We start from the raw sequence: 20,236 nt of genomic DNA, 5'->3' as shown, positions 1-20,236 counted from the left end.
TTGTGCTTTGTTTCACATACCAATGCCATGACAGACTAGGGATTATTGCAATTTGGTTACCACTCAAACTGATAACAAACAACACCAAGAATTGGCGGCCACTTGCCAAACTCAATTACGTCGTTTTTTGGCAACTGTTGTCAAAACGCGAAATTGCTTTGGCCTAGAGTTATGAATGAATTGACATAAATCGATTTGTGTCTTTTTTTGGATTTTGTTCTTTTTCATGCATAGCCATGTTTCGTAGTTCAAATTTAGTTATTTTAATAGATTCATGGCGAAACATCCAATTCAATGCATTTTTAATGTATTGTAAAAAACTAAACACAATTAAATAGAATTTTGTGGGCTAGAAGGAATTGTGGAATAAATTAAATAGGTAGGTTAGCAAAAACAGTTGAAAAATATGAATTTTGAGAGATTTCTTTTAAAAGGTAATATTTTCAAGAGAAATATATTCTTGTTAAAAAAAAATAAATTTTTTCGTTTTTTTTTTTTTTTTTTTTTTTAATAATCATAGAAAATACAAGTCGTTTAATTTTACTCAAAAGTGACATTGGTTATGATTTAGAAGGAATCTGAAGATTTTTCAAAGTCCATTTCATTTAATGCTCTATTTCTTTTTTTTTCTCCTCAATTTTATACATTTTGACAAAATAAAACATAGTTTGACTTTTACACCACCCCAGAGGTAGAAAGAAGAATAACTCACGTGGGCTCGTCCGGGAATTGAACCCGGGACCTCTCGCACCCGAAGCGAAAATCATACCCCTAGACCAACGAGCCGGTTCTGTCAGAAAATGCTATGAATATCGATAGCCATGTATCGGAATTTTGTATCCGTTACTTACTACTCTTACAATGCTATCTTGTTAATGTACATTGTATGAGTAGTAAGTAGTGTGGTGAAATTGTGAAAATAAATGGACGATAAGCTTGTCCTTACCGAGCTTAACACCTTAACACCATCAGGAATTCCACTCAGTACTTAAACAACTTTGATCAGTTTATATGTGGATTATTTAGAAAAGGCCATATCGGTGGAAGAATGAAGTGAATGTAAATTCGGTAAATGAATAACGATTTGGATTTAGATGTGCTGGTTTTTTTATTAACTTCTTGTTCATGATCACCACGAGGATGAAGATGTTTTTCACCATAAGGAATTAGTTTTGCGTTTTTTTTAACGAGATACATTTTTTTTTGCAATATATGGAACCCAGAACACATCCGATTACATTTCATTTGTAACATTGATGTTTCTAGGGACACAAGAATAAAATCGGCTTAAACGATGGATACATTTATTTATCGACCTATTGGATCATACTTGGAATGGGTGTTAGCACAAAGTTTTACAAATTTAAACGACCTTTGTTTTTGTCAACATTTTTGCTTTGAATGCAAAAATATGTGAACGTGATTTAAATACTATTATATTACTAACTTTTGCTTTTGCCGATTTGCAAGCTACACGAACGTGTGTGATTGCAATTTGGCCCTTCCCCCAACAATGGGTTCCTCCAGCGTATCCATACTTGCTTAATTTTTAGTCCTTAACTTGCTCTCTAAAATGACCCATATAGAAAAGTTCATCGACTTGGCATCTGGCGATTTGGATAGACACTGTGCGAACGAAATGAAGTGCGAAACATTATTTGTTTGCCTTTCTGGTTTACGCGTGCTTTATGTGACAGTGTCGAGCCTTTTTGGTACGTCCATGATCTGCAAATGGAAATTTGCCCATGAACATTCCATTAAGCAACAGGGACAAACTTCTCACATATCAATGCGTGCCGTCTGCTTTTAAGTTTTAAGTCAATAAAAAGGAGCCTCTTTTTATAGCCGAGTTCGAACGGCGTGCCGCAGTGCGACACCGATTTGGGGAAAAGTTTTTACACGGCTGACATACCATTTTTTTTAAAATGGCATAGTTCCTCACAAATAAACACCGCTGAAAATTATTTCTGATGTTCTTGCCAGGATTCGAAACCAGGCGTTCGTGCCCTAGACTCTAAAGCAGCTTCCAAAAAGTTTCTCCGATACTAATTTTAGCATTTACTTTGATGGCAGGCTCGATGAGAACGATTACAGAGCGGTTATCGGCGGTCACATACCATTACTTTAGATGGAAATTACTTTGGATAGCCGTATTCTCGTATGTACATAGTGGGAGTTTACGAATAGCTCCATTGGGAAAATTTTTCTCGTCAGAGAATACGATGTTCCGAAGAATACCACATTCGTGCAAGCTCAGCATCTCCTTTGCTCTTGTGAGTCTAACTTTTTTTCCTTTTTTTTTTTGCTTACCTTTTGAAACTTGAGAAGCTCTTCCATGAGCTCATTTTTCGATATATGTATGTTGCACTCTTTGGCAGGATATTTTGAAATCTTTAGTCATTTGATTGTCAATACGTGCCTTCGCTCGCCGTATCAAATCAGGTTTTTTGGACCAACGTTATAGAGTAACGGTCGGTATGACGATTAAAATCTTATTGGGAGATCCGAATCTTGAGGAGACGATGGTATTACTTCAGTGCAGCAGGGTGATCAGTATTGCTTTCGGTATCACGGCGGGACACATAGGACTACGAGCTCACTTATGCAAAATAGTTTCGGCAAATGATAGCATGTGGAGCTTTTACTATGCCATTGTCCGGCACTTAGATGAGTACACAGTATCACATATAAACCGACTTAGGGGCGTGGTAAGAAACAAAATTAGGGATTTTGTTAATAGCACGGAATTCATGACTTAGATTTTCTCTTTCGAGGTTACTTTTTGGTATTTAGAGCACACAACAAAGCGATTACTGGACTAGGTGTATGGCGGATTAACCATGGTGTTTGGCAACGCTCCCAGTATCATTATTATGATTTATGGTGCGATAAATAAATGTTTTGTTCACATTTAGGTGTTTGAGTTCGCCAACAATAGCCGGTTTTAATTTTCCAGCCACATATAACGCTTAAACTCCATCACGAATATTTTTTTGGTGAATTCTGAACATTATAACGAGTTGTCAATGAAACATCATGTCATTTAGCTGGCATTTTTTTTAAGGGATATACCAGTGTGAACTTGGTAACACTTCATATCAGCTACCCTGTAGTTGTATTTCGAATTTTTGAAACCAGTTTTGAAACTTATATTTCGAGTATGTCCGTCCGTTTGTCTTTTCTTATCGCAACCTCCATACGTAAATAAGTCAACCAGAACGACCACTTTATATGGGAGTTTCACTTTTGAGGTCAAAGATTTGCCTCTTTGCCGAAATTGTTTTGAGCTAGCCGTGGCGGGTCCATGCTCGAAATCTTTATTAAAACTTAATGACAAGTTGTTATGTTAAAAACACACGTCTTCTTGAAAAAACACCAGTAGTAGAATTCAGAAAAATGTTTTAGCGAAAATCGTTGTTAAAAAGCGAAAAACAGAAAAGTTAACGAATTTGGTATTTAGTAGCCACTTTTAACCATAATCAACATCATTTAAATCAGCTGTTTTCGCTTACGAATAGCAAATCATCAACTAAACGACGGACAAATATTTGGTGTTTACTTTAACGACGAGAAATAATTTATAATTTAATTTCACCTTATAGAACATTTCTTTGGTATGAACACCCGACCACATCAAAATTTTACTAGACCCCCATTTGACTTACTTATTTAGAAAACGTCAGACCAACAAGCAACTGGTAAATTTTACACGCGGTTTTAAATACCAATACAACTCTCTCCTATATTCAATTAGCATAAATTGATTTAGTTGAATTTTTTTTAAGGGACCAATACTGAAGTACATTGAGCATGAGGGTAGAGTAAATGACAATTCTGTTACAACAGGGATATAAGCAGGATAAAACTTCACAATAAAATGACTATTTGCCTTCTTCCCCAGGCATGGAAGGGGTTATGCTAACATAGTTTATGGGTAAACTAATTTCGTTTGAAACCAATAAATGAATATGCATTTGTGGCATTGTCCTTTTTTGTCATTTGTGTTAACTCATTCTTTACAATTGAGATTCCGTTGAACTGAGTATAGGTACAGGCAGACTATTGTAAAGTTTTTGTTTTCCTACACAATTATTCATAAATGAGAAAGCCACAAATGCAGCTGGTTTATAGTTAAGTGAAAACCGATAGCCACTACCGTTTGTTTGTATGTTTATCGCTATGTAAGTTATGAGTACGGTTGATGCATACACCCCGTCTAAGCTAATTATATTTCATAATCTATCAAATTGCAAACACTCAGGAATTTCAAACAATGCTTCTTCTTCTTCCAAATGCTTGGGTCTCAGCGTGTGTGTGTAGCCAAATATAAATTTTTATATCAATTTGAGTTCAACACCAACCAACAAATACTAGTTGCGGTTTGGAAAACTTTGTGTGCACAAAAATATGAGATAATTGCATCTGTGGATAGACTGAGGCGTCATCTGCACAGTGTCTATATAAGGTAGATGCACAAATGAAAGCAATCAGCAAAAAATATAGTTTTTCGAATAGTTGTCATGTATGCCATAACTGTTAACCATATCTGTATGTAGGCCCTGTACCAAACGTAATCATTTTACAGAGATGAGTTATCAAAAACTATGGTGTAGAGATAGAATTTTGCTATCTTTTACCACCACGATTGAAAAAAAGATTGAGAAGAAAAATCGAAAGTAGAAATGACATAGCCATACTATAGCTTGTAAGCATAAGTTTTCATAGGCATATCAATGAATGAAAATAATTTAACATTGTTTTTTACATAAAAGGTCATATTTAAGGAACGTTATACTTCAGGATTAACTAAAATGGTTATTGAAAGCGATCTGCTAGCATATTTTTTTTTTTTGAATTTTCGACAGTACTTGTCATTGAAAACACGAACTTGAACGTGAATGAACACATTTCGAACCGAACACTGATTTTGGTAATAAAATTCAATGATTTGCAAGCGTTGCTCGTTAGTAAGTCTATTCATGATGAAATGTCAAAGCATACTGAGCATCTTTCTCTTTGACACCATGTCTGAAATCCCACGTGATCTGTCAAATACTAATGCATGAAAATCCTAACCTCAAAAAAATCACCCTTTATTTGTGACATTTTTAAAAGGCACATTTTTATATTCTCCATGTTCATGAGGCCTTTCCACTTTTGATTTGCGCCAAGTGTCGTAACCATATATTATTGAACCATCATTATACTCGTTTGAAGTCAGCAATATTCCAAAAATTCTTATTCTTAACATATTTGAATATGAGTTTTTTCAGGATGCACTAATAAGGTGAGGTCATGTGAACAGCTGAGTACAATTTTTTTTTTGGTTTGGTTTTGCAGTAAATCTAAATGTCAAAGGCTTGTTATCACAGCTGTGATATTTTTCTAAAATCTTAAAAGGATGTTTTATTTTATCTTATTTTCCACACATTTGCAAAAATACAGGGTAACGATGGTGAAAATACAAATATAAAACACATTCGTAAGCGATAAGTTGTAAAACAAAGTTAATTTCTAAAGCCACTTTGACATTTCAATTTACGGCGATTGCCACTCAAGGTTGTTTCGTTGGGGGTAGATATTTGTTCTTGTACTTTAACGTTACCTCTTAGTTGCACCGTGGAGTTTTTTCAAAAATCCTGTCTACTAAGATAGGATAAAGCTACGATTCTATATCATGGAAGTATGTAATCATTTCCAATAAACTTTTTCATCATTTTAAATATAGATTTAGTATGTCTATATTTTACATAAATTTTAGTACACCCAGAAAAATTTGCCTAGTTGTTTTGCCTGCTGTTATTTAAATTCGATAAAAAAAATAGCTAATTACAAAAAATTTAAGTTATATGCTTGTAAAATTAGAAAACAAGATGCAAAACAAACATTATTGAAATATTTACGACATTTTTGAGCTTTTTTAAAACTTTTTTAAATTTAAAAACAGCAGAAAATGTTTGCTGTTTTAGCAACAAATTTCTACTTTCCCTTTTTTTTGGCAAACTTTCTGTTTTTTCAACAAACATTTTTGTTGCTTTTACTAACAAATTTATATGAGTGTACACTTGTATAAATATTGAGTCATTTTTTTTTGGCTGAAACCACCGTACAACTCATAACTCTACAATGCCATTCAATAACTGACTACTCCTTCAATGAATCGCATTTCATGTGGCCTATTTTGCATAAATTTTAAAATATTTGTGCGCTTCCCTTCTGTCAAACACTCAATGCAATTCAATATTAAATGTTGTCATTCATTCACATAATACCACGGAGAGATTCCATTTCATTCATTTTATTTTTCACTGGAAAAAGCATCATAATTTATGACAAATTTCAAATAAATTTATTGGTAATTGTTTTCTAACTTTTGTTCAATCCCTGGTAACTCTGTGACCCAGGGAGAGTGGGGAGGCATGGATTATTATTGTCTGATTACAACAATGCATTTTTTATTTATGATGATGGTTATTATTTTTGTTTCCTCTATTTGTTGCCTTTTTCTATTAAAACAGTATACAGTAGCAACAAGAAAAGTAACCACAAATTGTTTATAATAAAAAGAAAAAAAAAACAACAAAACAAAAACGGTTTCAAATAACTGCATAATAATTGTATTGTTTAACAATTTATATGGTAACATTTATTGATGGCCCAACCAAAAGTGCATAACAATGAAATGCAATCATTAAATAATAGGAAAATATGAAATAAATGATTTGAGAGGGGAAAAAGTCAAATGTTATTTTATTATTAAATACCCACTGGCAGATCATTTGATTGTTCCATAAAGGGATCATTTGACTTTTGATGTGTGGGGACATTGCCAGATGTCTTTTTGAATATTCGCTTACAATGAGAGTGTTACACAGAGAGAGAGAGAGTGAGCGTGAGCGAGAGTAAAAGTGCGCATTATTAAAAGAGGCAGGTTGGTAAACAAAGTAAATCGCTTCCACTTAAATGTGTTTATTAATTGTTTGATAATAGTCTAATTAGAATACCGCAATTGATTACCCATAGCCAGCACAATGTTTACATCAACAAGAATATTGTCTTACGCTTGCATAACAAATAAATAATTTGTAACAAATAAATGTGTGTTATCAACTTTGTCAGTATAATTTGCAATTACTTTCTAATTGATCTACGATTGCAAACATGTGGCAGCCTACGCCAGAGTAAGAACGTTGAGTAAGTAGTGTTTAATAATCAGCTGATAGCAATAGCCATAGTGACAAAATGTCTGATAGATTAAAAAGGCATGTGACTTTTATTGGCTATATAAAAAAAAATTAAAACATTATCAACTTCTTTAGTAAAAGAGTGAAATTTAATTCAAGCTTCAAAAACGTGGTGGTAAATCCTTGTCAATGTATGGATGAATGTACAACTCATTACATTGTTAAGAGGCCATCAAAAGCATTTACCTCTGAGTTTATTTAAAAATAAGGTTATACGAACCCTTTATTAATTAATCAATATAGCCCTACATTGGACTTTACATGGGTAGAAGTGGAGGAGTTCAAGCGATTACGTGTGAGTGCTTTATATTTGGAAAAAGAAAAATATATCTGGAAAATAACGGTGAACAAAATGTTTTTGTAGAGCACCATCAATTACAATGATACAGGAAGTGTTGCTAAATTCCATGGTGGTGCCCAAAAAATTCAAATACAAAACTTTTGTCATTTTTTATTCAGCCCACCGTTCATTACGATTGGGTTGCCCAAAAAGTAATTGCGGATTTTTCATATAAAGGGTGATTTTTTTGAGGTTAGGATTTTCATGCATTAGTATTTGACAGATCACGTGGGATTTCAGACATGGTGTCAAAGAGAAAGATGCTCAGTATGCTTTGACATTTCATCATGAATAGACTTACTAACGAGCAACGCTTGCAAATCATTGAATTTTATTACCAAAATCAGTGTTCGGTTCGAAATGTGTTCATTCACCGTAACGTTGCGTCCAACAGCATCTTTGAAAAAATACGGTCCAATGATTCCACCAGCGATTGGTGTTGATTCGTGAAGCACATTCGGATGTTCACCTGATCAATAATGCGTATTTTGCTTGTTGAAGAACCCAAAAAGCCAAAAATGTGCTTTGTAACTGGGTTAACAGTCGTTCGTGTACTATTGTATAAATTGACAGTGACAGTGTAATAGTAAGTTTACAAATTCAATTCAAAGTTGTCAAGTCCCTATCGGAATACGTTATAGATAGTACATGTCTAGTATATGCAAATAGAGTTAGTAATAAAGTTCATACACGTTCTTCCATAAGAATAGGAATGAATCTCTCCGAACGATTTAATACCAAACGAGGTTTCAGACAAGGAGACAGCTTTTCGTGTGATCTCTTTAATATCCTGCTGGAGAAGATTACACGAGATGCAGATACGAATAAATATGGCACACTACTCACAAGACAACAAATGCTACTCGCCTATGCCGATGACATCAATATCATTGGCGGTTACCGAAAGTTGTAAAAACAGCCTTTGAAAGAATCGAAAGGGAATCAATGAAAATGGGTCTGGCAGTAAGTCGAGATAAAAAGAAATGGATGGTACCAACTTCCAAACTTGGAGAAAGTTGGGAACCACAACTTTCAGATAGTCAGCAAATTTATCTACCTCGGCACCGCCGTAACCAAAACGAATGACACCAGTTTTGAAATAAAACGAATAATAATACTGGCAAACAGAAGCTACTTTGGATTAAGTAGGCAGTTTGGAAACAAGGCCACCTCTCGACAGACGAAGATTACACTATACAAGACACTCATACTACCCGTTTTGTTATCTGGCTCTGATGCATGGGTACTTGTGAAAGCAGACGAGTCAGTGCTTGGAGTGTTTGAGAGAAAGATTCTTCGTCCGTTAATGGAGAATATAGGCGTCGTATAAACCACGAGCCGTATGAGCTGTATGACGATGATAGCATAGTTACGTATCAAAATACATCAGCTGCGTTGGCTAGCTCATGTTGTCAGAATGGATGAAAAAGCTCCACCAAAAAAGTCTTTTGAAAGCAAACACGATGATACACGCAAACCGGGACGACCAAAAGCTAGACGGAAAAATCAAGTGGTGGGGACACGTCGAAACTTGGTGTCAGACATTATAAAATGAGCGCAGTAGATCAATAATTAAAGTAAGTTAGTAAAATAAATAAAATTCAACAACTTAAAATAATCCACATATAGGAGGAGCGACAAAATTAACACACACAAAAGGGTCTGAAATAATGCTATATCCCATTTTGTTTGGGCAACAAGTGTTCATTAAATATTATAATTGCTATTTTAGGTCTGGAAAACTTTTTAAAAAAGTAATAATCAATCAACTGATCAAATGTTGAAGGCAACGTAAACAATTTTTTTTAAAAAAAGCCTTCCTCTCATTAATTGCAACATTATTTGTATTGTAGTCATTTTAAATTTCTCTAAAATACTTTGTTATTCCGAGATTAGCCTTTCAGATTCGCCACTTCCCAATATACTTTCAAATGTAGCCTGCGTGACGCATAAAATTCATTTTGACAGGCAGCCAAACCGATGCTCTTAATTAAGGTTAATACCCTAATTGCAAACAACAAGAAAACAGTAATGCTAACCTATCTTTGCAAATGTAAAATCTAAAAAATAAATCTTTATTTTATATTATTTTCAAGAAAACAGTTTCTAAACTACCCCAATTCTAACATTTATTTATTTCTATAGGTATTTGATTTATTTTATTAGCTACCATTTATTAAAGCCAAGTTTATGGGTTTGGCATACACAGAGGAATTCCAAATGCGTGTGAATTGCCAAGATTTTCTCTTTCTCCTTTTTTGTATGGTAAGAAAAATTAAAGGCGGTGGTTGCATCTCAAAATAGAGAAATTCCACGATATTCTCACGCATATGTGAAATACCATTAAGCTTCGCATCTTCTGCGGGTTCTTGCATTGCGTCTTGACTGTTGCATTGCATGGGTTCAGTTATCTCCGTTGAGGTTTTAATTAACTTGTAATTGACGTTTACTATGAATTCAATACAGCGGCGGCAGGCAATTGCCGTGTGTACAAATCGCCATATACGTTAATGAAATGGAATGCAAGCATTTAGCCGAGATATGCCAACGAATCAGATCGAACCATATGTTGTGGGCTACAAATAATGTTACGAATATGTAGATGGCAATTGGCAAAAACACACACACACGCACACAAACACACAGATAGTCGCCAACCAACAAACGATCAAGGAAATGTAATTAATTGTCTAATCAAACGAACGAAATAAATAAAAGCTTGCACAAAAAACCAAACAACTTTGAGACGCAAAATTTTTAAATTAGTTTTAATTAAGTCAAATATGGCAATACCAAAAGCAGAAAGAAATCCAGTGCTGGATTTTTTCATTATACATAGATAGAAATACTTTTTCACTGATTTTCCACCATTTTTCCTTGTATGTTCTCATTCACCGTTGCTGAGAGGTGTGCAGGGGAGTGGTGAGTATTTGTGAGCTTAACTTTTGTAAGGGTAATTATCGTGTTTTACCACTTGCGGTAGTGATTTATGAGCCACACATATTTACGTACTTATACGGGAATACGTAATGCAATGCTTTATGGTCAGCCTGGCCATATTTTGCCGGCATTTCTGCATCTGTTTTTTTCCTTCGTTTCGAATTCGCTAGGCATTCGATTCACCGCCACTCACTTTGTTTGGCTGACCATGTGCAGGAGCGTTGTGTGTGTGTGTGTTTGTTTGAGAGCACTACGTAAATTTGACGTATGGGGCGTATGCGTGCGAAGTAATAATATTAAAATTCAATTAACTTTAAAATGATTCCAAAAAACCCCAGCGAGTGGAGTCCGTCTCCTACATAACTCACTGTTTGCAACAGAAATGTAGCAAATATTTGCTGTGATAATACAAATTCAACATATTAACTGGATGCATGAGCTTGAGTATTTTTTTCTGGTTTTCGCGTTGTTTTTGGTAACAAATGCACTTGAATGTTTTTGGCCGAGCAATCATTCGCTGTTACCTTCGGTATCTATCTCATGCAATGAATGCACAGTGGTTTCAAAAGATAATACCAGTCATAAAGGGTTTGTTAAAACAAACTTTCGGTAAAACATATTTTTTGGTAATAACTAAAACAGAAAGCAATCAGCCTACACAGTGTTTAGAATTATTTAACGGTTCTGTCATTGAGGACGTCAATTTTCTCTGTGTTTACATATTTTTTGGTTTACGTTTTCTCCTATAAGCCAAGTGCTAACATCATTCGGAGCGAAAATACCTATTAAATTATTGCGAAATCCCACGGACTCAATTATTCGCCAAAACACAAAAAAGTCGTACAAAGCCCCACAACCACGTTGAAACATAATCGCTTGGGACCTAGTTCCTTTGCAATTAATTGAAGCGAAGTTTTCGTTGCCGCAGCGACATATTTTGCTCAAAGAACTCGGTACCACTTCTACGGAATGTGTTCGCATTTTATTCGTCACCAATTTTTTATAGTGCGTTTTGACTGTTGTTCGAGCGAAAACTTGAAGTCAGTACTAGGCTTTATGTGTTACTTTCAATCGTCACCTTTTTTAATGTTCATGGGGCGTTTCCACTTTTGGATTTCGCAAATGACGCAGTCTTCTATTAGTGAATTATTGTGGGCAATATGGTACTCCAAGTAAAATAAACATTTTGCGTAGAACCCAAACATCAAAAAGGAGAAGAAATAGTAGGCCCTCTGGGCTTAGTATATTTTCTTCATCCATTTTTCTCTTGTTGAATTTCTGGTATTTTGACCTTCTTCTACATCACTTAATACCGTTGTAATGGGTTGTTTCTGGTACCTTAAAAAAGTACCAATAGACGTGGCCAAAAGTAAACGAACATAACAGCATCACAAGCCTTGTTTACGGCTCGTCTAGTATGGGGTCAAGCTTACCTCCAAATCGTATTTTTTGTGCCATTTTCCCTTTGCAATCTAGCAACACTTAGCAAGACACAAAAAAAAAAACAAAAAAATCTTTTATTCTGAACATTTAATTACAATAATAGGCTTTCCTCAGTTTTCTATAAAAACGATAATTTATTTCGTTCAAAAGACAATATTCTCTCCAGGAAACACCTTTTCTAAATCCTTATATTCAATCCATTCGATAGGCAATGCATCGTAAGCCGAAGCCATTGCCATCACAGAAATAAAAAATGCAACCGCAGTGAAAATTTTAAATTTCATGACTTTAAAACTGATGACTTTTAAAAGGTATTTGATATAGCAATATTCGAGCTATGGCTTTTATATATAAATGCAACAAAAGAGCTGATTGCAAATATATTAACAGTTTAAATAAATAACAACTGTTTTAGATCATAATAGATGTTTGAACAAATGACCCATTGTTGTCTGATCCAAAAAACAAAAATGCGCGTTTGGTAAATAAGATATACCAAATAGATCGTCGAGAGTCAACTCGGTGTTAAAATCTCAAAAAGTATCAAAACAAATATTCTACAATATATAATGTTCTTTACAATGAAAATAAAAAAATACACTAGCATGCTTCCACAGTTTTCCAAAGCGTTGCGGGTACTAACCTCGTCCTTCTCAGTTGAAATCACTTTTTTGAAACACTGTACAATTTCAATGATAATACAGTACCTTTATTAATATTGTTTCATAAGTAAAGCGCAGTTTGTAGCTCTAACGAAATTTTCGTTACCATAAGAAATGCATTGGCATTTCCTTAACGAAACTTTAAAATTCCTTCAAAAGTCTGGGTTGTTTGTGTATTAAAGCTTTACTTATTCTTACTCTCCTTTCCACTGTTCACATCTCCTGTTTGAATTGAATGATTATAATGGCAATGGAAAGAAGAATTTTAATAAACCCTAACCAAACGCAAATGCACCCATGTTAAGCTTCCCATTGGACATGAAGTGGACTTGTTGTATTTCAATGTAAATAATTTCCATATCAATGAACAGTGCAAGAGGGTATTTTCACCTCAATGCTGACATTGCCATTCTCCTCTTCCCAGGGGACACAATATTTTCAAGATACCAGATGAGTCGGGAGGGGGACAACAGCAAAAGGGAATTGCAACAATCCTTTGGTTGCACCAAAAAAAAAACTTGGTAAATGTTAAACCAACATCGTTATCAATGAGCCGGTTATGTTGGTTCCTATACGCATTTGTATATGTGTGAGTGCGGTTTCCACACGGTTTAACATTAAAATAAAAATTACTTTTAATATCTCTTCACAGTTGGTTTGCCCATATGTGAGAGCACCGAGTTCAATTCTCTTGGTTCTCTACTAGGTAAGAAGAGGCAGGTTGGTTCGTATCTCTGTCCATATGTAAAGTAAATACAGTGTAAAGCACTGATAATGAATGATTCATTGGTCGAGGACTGGGATGACGTAAAAAAACAACGCCAATAACAAAGTCCATGCCGACAGAGGAAATTCAGATAGAAGATATACCATAAATATGACGACCATCATATGCACATCATTATGGGCAGTGATGCATTCATGCGGCGGTGGTCAGATTACACTCGAAAGTTTCAGAATGTTTCAGGAATAAGGTAATCTCAATTCAATAAAATTCATAGCTTCAAATGTAAGTGAAACTATTATTAATTGAAAAAAGTATACACAAAAGCTTAGGTATAAAAAACATTGTAATAAAATCTTAATATGTTTAATTTAAAGTTTTTTTTAGTTAAAAGCTTTTATATTACGTTATAATAGTCTGGCAACTCTAGTGAATTACAATATGATTTATGGCCTGGTAATGCTCTCCTAATTGTACTGTAAATGTAGAAAAAGGTGTCAGCTGTTTTGCCTTTAGAAAACACATCAAAACGATTACCGAAGGTCTCTCGACCGTAGCCGGAAAGTAGAATTCACTAAAAACAACATTTTACGTTCCGTTTTCGTGTCAGCTGATAAAATTTGTATTGGGTTGCCCAAAAAGTAATTGCGGATTTTTTAAAAGAATGTAAATGCATTTTTAATAAAACTTAGAATGAACTTTAATCAAATATACTTTTTTTACACTTTTTTCTAAAGCAATCTAAAAGTAACAGCTGATAACTGACAGAAGAAAGAATGCAATTACAGAGTGACAAGCTGTGAAAAAATTTGTCAACGCCGACTATATGAAAAATCCGCAATTACTTTTTGGGCAACCCAATAGTTTGAACGAATTTCAGAACCAAAAATTTTTATTTAGAAAACTGTTATTCCTCTGTGCAATTTTTTACAATTTATTGTCAATAGTTTAGGATAAGTTTGGCTAGTACACCATGAAAAGGTGAGTGCAATCGGTGACCAGTACATATACATAAAGAGAAATAACAAAATTAGAGTTGGGGTCGAGCATCAATACGGTGACATCATACCTGCTAAACCATGTTAGGACTATATATGTCGTAAAACCACAATGTTTTATAACCCGCTGTAGGAGGATGTAGTGCTTATTGGCATTTGCCTTAAATCTTTGGATATCATAGCGGGTGGAAAAACATTATCCGGAAGTCGATTCCAAATAAGAACGGTACGGGCGAAATAAGAATTCTCCCTATAATGCATTGTGCGGTCCGCTGGCCAATCAATTACAAACGGGTGTGAGTTCTCGGAATGTCTAGTATCCCTGACATAAATCCTTACATCAGGAATACGAAGACAAATATCAAACGCACACACACCATGAAAGCACCGATGGTACAGCGTCAAACAACCCATATTGCGACGATGATCCAGGGAGGCAATGTAGTTGGATACCCAACTGTCCCCAATCAATGCCATCGCTCTCCTCTGTACACGGTGCAGTAGCTCCAGGGATGATCTATTTTCGGCCTAATGAAAGTGGTGTAGCTGTTAAGAAGATCAGACGGAGCGAAGTAATTCTTACACCGTTTAAGGAAGCCTAAACACTTGAATGCTTCTTTCGACACTTCAAATACATGTTTAGCCCAACGGACATCACTTTGTATGTATTAAAATCTACTCAGTTCATTCGACCCCACTCAGAAATGGCCAGCAAATCCTGGCAGAGTGTATTATCCATAACTCGCCTCTTGTCCTCAATCTTTCGAAGACTCGTCCTATTGTCGAATGAGTACGAATGGCAGAGATTACTGTCATCCGCAAATGAGTAGATCGGATTCGATGTCTGACCCAACAGATCGTTGATGAAAATAAGAAAAAGAGAAGGAGAAAGAACAGAGCCCTGGGGTACCCCTGCGGTCAATTTATGCTCATTGGTGAGAACCCATCTATAACGACTCGAATAGTGCGATCTCTGAGAAAGCTCGAAATAAATCGAACGAAGCCATTATCAATCTTTTATGGACGTAAGCTTTAACATAGCCAAACAAAAAAATAGTATAAAGGCGTTAAAACGCAGATAGGCGGCCAATTGACCGTTCCCGAACTCGAAATAAAATGTTTACCGAACTCGCCTCTCAATAAGTCCATTGTAGCGCGTGCTGTGCGGCATGCGGCACCGTCTTGTTGAAATCACATCTCATGCAAGTCAAGCTCTTGCATTTAAGGCAAATAAAGGAAGATATAATCTTACAGTGGCGCTCACCATTCCCAGTTATGTTACGATTCGCATTATCCTTAAAAGAAGTACGGTCCAATTATGCCACTAGCCCATAAACCGCACCAAACTGTGATTTTTTCTGGATGCATTGATAGCTCTTGCAATGCTTCTGGCTGATCTTCACTCAAAAATCGACAATTCTGCTTATTTACGTTCCCATTGAGCCAATAATGAGCTTCGTCACTGAACACAATTTTAGCGCGATGAACTTTCTTAACATTTTGATAATAAAATTCAATAATTTGCAAGGGTTGTTCGTTTGTAAGATCAAACTGAAGATGTTTGACAGTGAAATAAACTCAAGATGTTTGACAGCGTCACTTGCAAAAAGTTAAAAGTGGAAAGGCCCTATGAAAAATATTTTTTTCTAAATCCGACAACTCTATTCTATTCGTGCCTATATCCTGAGAAATTAATATACATGTACCATTTTCCTGCTATTTTCCTCATATTACTTAGTACCACTTTTGTGAAATGTGTTCGCATTTACTTCGCCACATTTTTTTACAGTGCGTTTTGACAGTTGTAAGGGCCAAAAGTCTAACTCAGTACTAGGCTTAAATAAAGAGAACTATCAAAAACAACTATTGTCCGCAAACAGCTGTTACGATATTGTTGTGTATCGTAACAGCTGTATTCATTTCTGCACTCCAATTGTAAGATGGGGAATTTGGCATGCGACACTCACATGTTAAGGGTGGTGGTACTATATTCGCTTTTAGCGAAATTTTTTCATGATTACTTTCTAAGATAATAGATTTTGAAGCAAAATTCTTGCTGATTTCATTCAGTAGGACATTCCCCCATTACTTGTGAAAAAAAAATTCATAAAAGTAGTATGTTATCATTGAGATTTTTGTAGTGCTTACCAGCCATTAGATTTTGATTTGTGTACTCTGCCTTTTCACTATCAAATGGATGGTGTGGTGTCGCGTCTATGGTTGATTATTCTCCATAGACGTAATAAATAAATTAGTGAAACCTGCATTCTTTTCTTAAATCTCTTTTCAGTTGCTTTACATATATGTTTGTGTATGCATACATATACTAGTTGTCAAAGAGATAACAATGTCCAAATCTTTGACAAACTTACAAAGTTAGATTTAGAGAGTTCTAAGAAAGTAGCTTTTCCTTTCCATCTTTCCACTTTAGGTTTCAGACAAGTGACGACCGACCAACTTTTCTATTTTTCTTGAGTGTATTTTTTTCTGTTATACTACGCGCGTCTGTACGCATTTTAAATGTCATTAACGCATTGTCAATTTAAACGTTCGTTAATTAAACGTAAACTCAAAGTGAATTGTACAACAGCATTTTAATACCCGTGTGCCAGAGATTTTATGGCCATTTAATCGTTTATAAACATTATTGACACATTTCCCATTTTGGATGGGGATGAGGAGTTCGAATGGATGAGTTGAGGTGACGTTAAGGATTCTTGGACAAACTTAAGCTCACTACCATGAAAATTGAAAAGTACCATTCCAGTGTGTGTGTGTTTGTTGGGAGAAATCAAGTACACAGAGTAGACCTGATGGTAATGTTAATCCTTGGAAACAAGCTTATCGCTAATATCCATTTAAAACTTAAATTCCTCAATCAAGGCCGGTCGGCTAGTAATTGACGGTCTTTTGATATGGTACATGTGGCAAAGTAGCTCTGAGTGTGTCTACGAATGTGCACCCCTCCCCCTAATGGCCACCCAGCGGCCAGAGAAGAATGCATTTTTGCCATATTGATATGAGACACGTCATTATTGTGTAAAAATAATTAAATTTTGCCTTTCTGTGCTGTTTCCTCGTATTCCGTGTTTGCGTTAAGCCTATTTTGTGCATGCTGTTGCACGGTCATCAAAATCCAAAAACATGTAATGTCCACTTTGTCCATAACAAACATGGACGCCACACCACACCGGTCATTTGGCGTGCGCGATTTAAAGTCTAACATGTGAGTGTCGCATGCCAAACACCCCATCTTTCGATTGGAGTCCAAAAAAAAATCCAGTCCAAAATATTTGCTTAACAGCTGTTTGGGGACAATATGAGTGGCAAGAACAGAGTTGCCATTAGGGTAAAAAAAATTGTTGACAAATGTTAAAGAAAAACAAGTAAAAGTGTGCTAAGTTCGGCCCGGCCGAATCTTATATATACTCCACCATAGATCGCATTTGTCAAGTACTTTGAATGAATTTTGAATCATACCAAAACGACATATGTGAACCAAACTGGATAGGAATTGTGCCCTCTAGAAGCTCAAGAAGTCTAATCGGGAGATTGGTTTATATGGCTGCTATATCAGGTTCTAAACTGATTCAGACCATACTTGGCACAGTTGTTTGAAGTCATACCAAAACGACATATGCAAAAAGTCATGCATTTTGAAAAAGAATTGCGCCCTTTAGAAACTCAAGAAGACTAATCGGGAGATCGGTTTATATGGCAGATATATCAGGTTATGAACCGATTTGAACCATACTTAGCACAGTTGTTGGAAGTCATACCTCAACGATATGTGCAAAATTTCAGCCAAGTCGGATACGAATTTCGCTCCTAGAAACTTAAGATGTCTAATCGGGAGATCGATTTATATGGCAGCTATATCATTTTATGAACCGGTTTAGGCCATACATAGATGTAGGAAGTCATACCAAAACGACATATGCAAAACGTCATTCACTTTGAATAAAAATTGTACCCTCTAGAAGCTAAAGAAGTCTAATCGGGAGATCGGTTTATATGGCGGCTATATCAGCTATACCACTTGCAACCAAATCGGATAATTGTGCCCTCTAGAGGCTCAAGAAGTCAAACCCCAAGATCGCTTTATTTGCACAGCTAAATCAAAACATGAACCAATCTGGCCCATTTACAATCCCAACCTAACTATACTAATTAGAAACTACAATACACTTTCGAAAGTTTGCGTGCTTTCAACAGAAGGACGGACATGGATAGATCGACTTAAAATGTCATGACGATTTAGCATATATATACTTTATGGGGTCTTACACACATATTTCGAGGTGTTACAACCGGAATGACGAAATTAGTATACCCCCATCCTATGTTGGAGGGTATATTTAGAGAAATTAAAATTGGTGCACTATTTAAATCCCGTTTACACTGCTCTTTAAATCCGGATTTAATGGCTCGATCACCCCTTATAAAATCAGCTGACCTGTGCGGCTGAGTAGTGTGAACGGCGTTTATCTTTTAAAATCGGATGCTTGAGACGCGTGAGACCTGGGTTCGTGTCTCGCGTTAGAAAATCTCGGCTAATGAAAGGACTCATGAGAACGTGTGGAGATTAGAAATTCCGTGCTACTTACAAAATTCTTAATTGTTTTCAATACCACTCCCCTATGTTGGCTCATGTCTGGTATTGTGTCTCCACCTAAGTGCCGGTGTCTGTTAGACGCGAAAGCCGGGCAATGACAAAGGAAATGCTCCAACGTCTCATCATCTTCCCCACATGCCCTACACATGCTATCACTTGCCGCACCGATTTTACATAAGTGAGCTCGTAGTCCTATGCGTCCCGTTATGATACCAATAGCTATACTGACCTCCTTCTATCTTGCTTTCAGTAATAGCCTCGTCTTCTCACGATCTGGATCCGCACATAGGATTTTCGCCGTCCTACCGACCATTTCGCTGTTCCACAATGTTGCATGCGTATTCGCCGCTCACTCCCTTAACTCGGACTGCGTCGACCCGAAAGGCTTCGGGTTAACCAAGTTTATTGACGGTAGTAATCTGGACTTCACCGTCCAATCGTCTTCCCTTTCATTTCCCCTTACTCCGTTATGGCCCGGCAACCAAACGATGCGGATTTTGCCATCCTCAGAGAAGGCGTTAATCTCCTTCTTACACTGCAGGACTTTTTTGTTAAGAACTCGTAAACTATTTTTTTTAGCCTTTTACTTGCCATGGTCACCCTGTATGGAAAACAATTTTTTTCCCACATATATGAGACCATTGTATTTGGCTAGGATTGAGGTCTCCCCAGAGCTACGACAAACATGGCGACAAGAACGTTCGTCACTAATTAGTATCATTATACATGTGCTCCATTGTGACGTAGCGAAAAGCTGTCATTTCCAACACTTACATAACAAAACACTCTAACCAAAATGTTTGTGCAACCAAATATTCCTGTGCTGTGTACTTCACTGAACACGAACACACAAATGCAAAATGCATACAAAATAGGAAATGAGATGAACATTTGCAAAGAGTACAATAGTGGGCGAAATAATAGAAATTATTTTTAAATAATATGGTAACAAATAGGAAATTAAAGGAACATCCAAGAAATTCACTTTTAAATAGGGCGAAATAGGGCATTTTTATGTTTCCTGGATAAACCGCCTCAATTTAATGTTCATTGCGTTTTGCACTATTAATGTCTCTACGAATAGGCTTCATCTCATGTATAATTTGTGTACATTTTCTAGTAGAATCCATGAATCTTAATATTTGACCTGTCTGAACTTGTATTTATTAATTATCCTCCTTTCTTTTTTTTTTGTTTTTATAAAAGTGTTGCTATTTTTTAAACCACATTCTATGAACAACCCACATAAAATCACATTTCCCGACATCAA

The 20,236-nt window shown here is 35.8% G+C and overlaps 1 protein-coding gene and 1 non-coding gene across 4 annotated transcripts in view; both read right to left on the bottom strand.

Annotated features, from left to right (window-relative positions):
- LOC106082004 (LIM domain transcription factor LMO4-B) overlaps positions 1-20,236 on the bottom strand; it is a 144,715-nt gene that overhangs the window by 12,885 nt on the left and 111,594 nt on the right. The window lies entirely within an intron of this gene.
- Trnap-cgg (transfer RNA proline (anticodon CGG)) lies at positions 715-786 on the bottom strand. Its single transcript has one exon. It is a non-coding gene; the product is annotated as a tRNA-Pro (tRNA).

The sequence above is a fragment of the Stomoxys calcitrans genome, chromosome 4 (genome assembly GCF_963082655.1).
Source record: "Stomoxys calcitrans chromosome 4, idStoCalc2.1, whole genome shotgun sequence".
Taxonomy (NCBI): domain Eukaryota; kingdom Metazoa; phylum Arthropoda; class Insecta; order Diptera; family Muscidae; genus Stomoxys; species Stomoxys calcitrans.
Note: the sequence above shows the minus strand (reverse complement) of the source record. Positions and strands in the feature narration are given on the sequence as shown.